Here is a 5,770-nt window from a genome sequence, read left to right as displayed (position 1 = left end):
GTAGAGGAAAGGATGCAAATATGGGCTACCCATTTTATTTTTGCTTATAAAAAAAAAATAAACATTCTATTTTAATTCCAAAGGTACCTAAGGATAACTATATTAATTAGTTACAACATATCCTAAGTGCAGATTGATTAAAGAAAAATAAATATTCACTAATGCGAAAATAATGAAAAATTGAATTTTTGCGACTTTTGAATAATGGTCCTAAATATGGGCTACCCCGAAAAATGCGTAATAAATGTGTGAAAAAAAGAGATTTTTATTTTTTTTTTATTTAGGAAAACATTACTTACAAAAATCACAAACATACTCGTCTGTTTCGGCCCCAGCGCACTCGTTATGGGCCCACAAATTGCACATGAGGCACTTGATCCATATCTCACCCTGGTTATCATCTGCAAAAGGTGCTTCGCAAAACATACAGGTCACGTCAGCTGCGTCTTGTGGAGACTGGGTATTAGGAAACTCATTGTAATCACTATCATCATCTGCAGGCACATATTCCTCCTCTTCCTCGGTACTAGAATCAGATTCCTTCTTTTTGTTCTTTGTGGCTTTTGTAACTTGCTTATGTTTTCCTTTTTTTATTCCTTTTCCTTTTCTGTTTTCTTTGTCTTCTTCTGTACCTTTTTGTTTCCCTTTGACTTTGTTGAGCGACTGGATCAATTCATTTTTGTACGGTGAAGCGGTTATTACTGAACACTTTTAGCGTACCCATTTCATGCTGCCTGACAGCTATTATCGCACGTTCCATATCTTTTTCATCCCATTGTTTTCTTTTTTTCGCTTCTTTCAGCTCTTGTCTTGACATCCTGAAGTAATTCAAGTGCATTTTACATGTATCTAAATATGGGCCACTAGCCCATAATCAAAACCGAAGCATAGCCCATATTGCAAACATGCTCGCGCTACACAACAAACGAGGTTATTTTTAAAAGTTGTCAATTTGAAGAAAACTAATTAGCATACATCAAAGGCTGATTATAGGGCTTCAATGTGACGCAGACGTTTTTTTGACATTATTGTTTATTTTCAAGTACTAGAATTTATAAACTTACCCGAAAAAGTTTTGACACTCACAGTAACTGACAAACATTTATTATAAAGTGTGAAACATCTACCACTGTGGCGCCATCGCTACGGTGACAATTTTACTTCACCAATTACCGTTTGCAATAGTCAGATGAAGAAATCTGCATCGAATAGCTGAGAAACGTATCTAGCCCATATTACAAGACCAGCCCATATTTGCACCCTTTCCTCTATTAGTTAAACTTGTCGTTTCAATGCAGTGTCCCATCGGAAGTTATTTCAATAATTCCATCCGAAATTCCAAACCTCTGAAGGAAGGGGGCTGGAGTCCAACCACCACACAGTGACACACTCTGAATGTACCTAAAGGTTGTTTAAGAGGCTTTCTAGGATTTCCTGAAGCCCAGATGCAGCAATTTTTTTAATCTAACAGCATCTTGTTCAATGATGAAAAAATGTCGATACTGTAAATGTAAAGGTATAGTAAAAGTGAATTCGGTTTTTGAATGACCTGCACTGTATAAGGCTTTATAGCCAAATTTTTGCATAAAATAATGGTTGTGGATTACCCCGATTGCTATAAACGCCGTAGAATTCAGCTTAAGTAAAACTTTAACTAGCAATATTTTCAATTCAACGACCGGTAGAGAACACATTCACTTGATGTTATGTTGCGTACCGATCCTGCTGTTGACTCAAATTTATCCGCTAAATTTTTAATTACAGCCTGTGAGGTACGACCTGCACACAATTTTATGAAAAGTGTTTTTAACGGAAGTGTCTATTTTCGTAATGACTTTTTGAGAGTTCTCACGTCGTAAAAATAGTAGACCTGTCACTAAACTACTAAACAAAAAAAATCAAATAAAAGTCTATTGAAAATCAAGGTCCGTATTGAAAACCTTAGAACAGTTATAACAGTAAAATTTCCAGCAAGCATCCACTGGAACTCACCCAAAACAATGTAAATAAACTTAAGACACACACAAGATATCTAGGTACTTGATTTGTCGGTGACTCCATAGTAATTATCCAAATTGGCACATTATTAAGTTGACAACAATTTACGCTACGAATTGTACAAAAAGGTGCATACAAATTCTCCAAAAGCGTAATCTCTCAAAAGCGTGATCTTCAGTACGAGATGCTTTCAAATAATTATTAGCAACGGAGTTCAGCTCCCAATTTGACATGAACTACAACCCGCAAGGTCCTCTGCGATTAACACTTAGCAAGCAAGTTACATCATACATAAATCCATATCCCAACGTTTAAATCCTCATTCGGTACGGTACCATATAACAAAAACCCCTTCCCAAGATTACTTCAGGAACAAGAACCGCTACAAATAAACCTCACATGGAACATTGAAACAATCAGACACAAATTCGGAATAATCCTTACCTTTAGTAAGAAGCGGATGACTTAAAATAAATTAGCTAAACACGAGTTGTTGCAACTAACTCCGATAACTATATAAATTACCGCGTAACCCCAAAATGCACCATATAGATGTAGAAAAGGTCAATCTCGTGGCAATCGGCATCCAGACAAACTGATTTCTGCAAGTCAAACCAAACGGATATCCCAATTTTTAACCAATTTCCATCAAGCAACAACTTTCCAAGTGTCAATAAAATTACAAAGCCGACATTTCCTTCTACAGACCGGTCTCGAATCGTGTAAATTCCGAAGGCTCTCGAAGACAAAGCAAACCAATAATCACACTACGAGCAATACTAATACGTGACCAAAATCCCTACACTTCAAAATCACAACCAACCGTTACAACCTAAAACTCTCAATTTATTAACTTTTGTGCACAGTACTCTTTAAACTCAAACTCATATAAGTCCACTCAAATAACAAAGCGGAAACCGTACGTTATAAAAATATTTCACTCTAATTGTCAGTGAAATGCGCCGTTATATTCAAAAAGTAACATCTATATTAAATTTCTTGACTACTTTTAATCAAGGCAAGTGCATGATCGAATAGGAAATTTTAACTACAAATACACATATAAGTGCGCCATAGGTCCCGGAACGGTTAAATACCTCGGTTGTCCATTAACCTTTTTTTTTCAAAATTAGGGTAAAGTTGGAGTAAAACGCAAAGAATTCATTGGTCATATTGACAATTTTTTTCACCTCCGATTCCTTTAAATAGAACAACCTGTATATTTTACATAATTCTGGTTAGTAGGTATTTTAAACATATTTTTTTTGGGTATATTCAAAAATAAAAATTGTGAAGGACAAACCAGAAGTGAAGAAAAATTGTCATTATGACCAATAAGTTCTTTGCTTGTTTCTCTAGTGGTGCGCAACTGTTCTGGGACTTATGGCGCATGTATTTTTTAATACTTGTAAGCATAGACCGTTGGACAGTGTTGATTTTATCATTTTTTCCACTCAGGAATTGCACTTGGAACTAACTAACGTAATTTATGCACTCCCGCATATATGTTTACATTTAGTTGCATTTTTATTCGTTTGTCTCCCTGTTGGGATTATGAAAGTTACCTTCATTTGTCAGTACAGTACTGATATTGTAATTCTTAAAGACTATACTACTTAAAATATCAGACAACATTTTAATTACCCACGTTACCTAGGTAACTCCCTATATACTACATGTTTTTTCGGCTTCGTCGCGAAAAAAAGACCCCTCTTGTCGTTATCTCCAGTATTTAAGGACCTTACCTAAATTGAAAAAATTTAAAAAAAAACGATAAAATTAAATCGAAAAATTACGCATCTAACAAAATTTCTAAAAGGAAAAACAAATACGGAAATACAAATTCAAGTAAAAGAAACCAACCTTATTGAAGGTACCGAGATCAAAATGTGTTGAATTTTGCCTAAATTTTTTGTTTGTTCGGGAAGCGGAGGGTGGAAATAAATTGGTTTCGGTATGAAATGATCGAAGTGCCTTCCACTCCGCCCTCCTCAATGTTCGTCTGTTGCTCCTTGTTGGCGCTGAAGTGTTAATTCCGTATAAGATTTTCGGTGCTATGATCGTGTTGTAAATCATCATTTTCAAACTGTCCGGTATTTTCTTTTCTCGTAAGAAGATTCCGTGTGTGATTCTGAATGCGTTGTGCCTGCTGAGGGTGCTGCTTATGTAGATACATTGTACATACGTTCCCATATATTTGATTTTGGAAAAATATTTATTTCTGTATGAAGTAACCGAATCACAACAAATATTTTCACAGAAATAAATATCATACCCCTTGTTCTCCAGATTCTGTCTGAAAATTAGGAGATACACGCTGTCTGCAGAGTGTCTGTAATCTCTATTAAGAACTATACCTATCGAATAGTGAATATTGAAAGCGTTTTATTGCAATTGTTAGGAATAAAGTTAAGTTATCATCCATAAACGTATAAGATTAAAAGAGACAACTGCGTACTCTAAGAAAATGTAAACAAAAATCTCAATTTGGTCGTTACTTATGTATACAAATGAATTATTGGAACAAACACTTTACTTTCCCTCAGACTAGTTAAAGCAGAAACAAGCAGGTAGTACTGACTTCGTTTGAAATTTAAATTGGAAATCATGCAGCAGAAATAAAATTATTTGCAATTTGTATGAGTACTAATCACTGGAAATTAATTACATTAATTACATTACAATTACCTGCAAGCGTTTGGCAAGTGTCCAAGCTCCAAATTTAAATTTCAATAAATATGCACCTATAGCAATCCTTTAGATAAGAATCTTTGCAATCACTCGTAAATCACTCCAATGTATACAACCAAAAATTATGATATACTAAACCGACTATCAGTAAAATTTTATGTTAATGGGCGTCATTGTGCAATAAAATCAACAACTTCTAAAAGGTTTTCATTGAAGTTATACCAATTTTTATATAGCTTCTAAATTAATGTGTTATGATATAAATTTCTTGTTCCAATTTTATTACTTACGTGACACTTAAATAATAGTTTGACGTTTATTACGGCTACGTAAAGAAATATTGTATATCAGCGACAGTAAAAAAATCTCCTTAAACGAATTGTACGGTGCAATAAATTTTATTCCGTTTGAAGTAGTAAAAATGAAATGGTTTGCAATTTGCATGACATACAACATTTTACAACGAAACATCCACGAACGCTACATTAACTTCCTTACTTTTTGTTAAAGATTTAAAAAAAATTCATTTATTTTCTTCGTTTATGTCTAGATAACGTGCAACCGTGTTGGTGAGAATGCGTTACCGTACCTGCTTTGGTATTGAACGGTTTTATAAATTGCGGTAATATCATATTACGGTAGGTATATACAACTTGAACCAAATTCGGTCATTTGTCAGATAGGTAACAAGCTGTCTTCTTTCTTTAACTTTAACCCAACAGTAAATGCTCAACACTGTAACGTACGCTGCTTCTAGACACCATTAATTTAATTTTCCTACCTGAAGCTATACCGAATTCAGAATTGAATGGTTCCGATATTACTTATCGTTATGTGCGTGCATGCAAACCACCAATTGCTTATAAATAGTAGAAAATCTAACTTCCTTTTTTGATTAAATAAAAAACTTAAATAGGTTTAATATAAATACTACCTCGGCAAGTTAGGTTTAAAGCAGAGTTTAATATAATTCACCCAACATTTCTGGACTCTAATTTTGAACAATCCTATTATGTAACCCTTTCTATTATCCTATCTATAATATAACTACATTTAATCGAAAAAATCATTTCATTTGTAA

General features: G+C 34.1%; 2 long non-coding RNA genes across 2 annotated transcripts; both read right to left on the bottom strand.

Annotated features, from left to right (window-relative positions):
* Nucleotides 1–599: 599 nt before the first annotated feature.
* On the bottom strand, nucleotides 600–3,994 carry LOC116182615. The gene is made up of 2 exons (XR_004147570.1): nucleotides 1,065–3,994; nucleotides 600–818 (listed from the first exon to the last, which is right to left on the bottom strand). It is a non-coding gene; the product is annotated as an uncharacterized LOC116182615 (long non-coding RNA).
* A 100-nt stretch (nucleotides 3,995–4,094) lies between these two features.
* On the bottom strand, nucleotides 4,095–4,847 carry LOC116182613. Its single transcript, XR_004147569.1, has 3 exons — nucleotides 4,687–4,847; nucleotides 4,274–4,294; nucleotides 4,095–4,219 (listed from the first exon to the last, which is right to left on the bottom strand). It is a non-coding gene; the product is annotated as an uncharacterized LOC116182613 (long non-coding RNA).
* Nucleotides 4,848–5,770: the final 923 nt, after the last annotated feature.

Source organism: Photinus pyralis, unplaced genomic scaffold, assembly GCF_008802855.1.
Source record: "Photinus pyralis isolate 1611_PpyrPB1 unplaced genomic scaffold, Ppyr1.3 Ppyr1.4_unclustered_Scaffold6239, whole genome shotgun sequence".
In the NCBI taxonomy this organism is placed as follows: domain Eukaryota; kingdom Metazoa; phylum Arthropoda; class Insecta; order Coleoptera; family Lampyridae; genus Photinus; species Photinus pyralis.
This window is presented reverse-complemented; position numbering and strand designations above follow the sequence as displayed.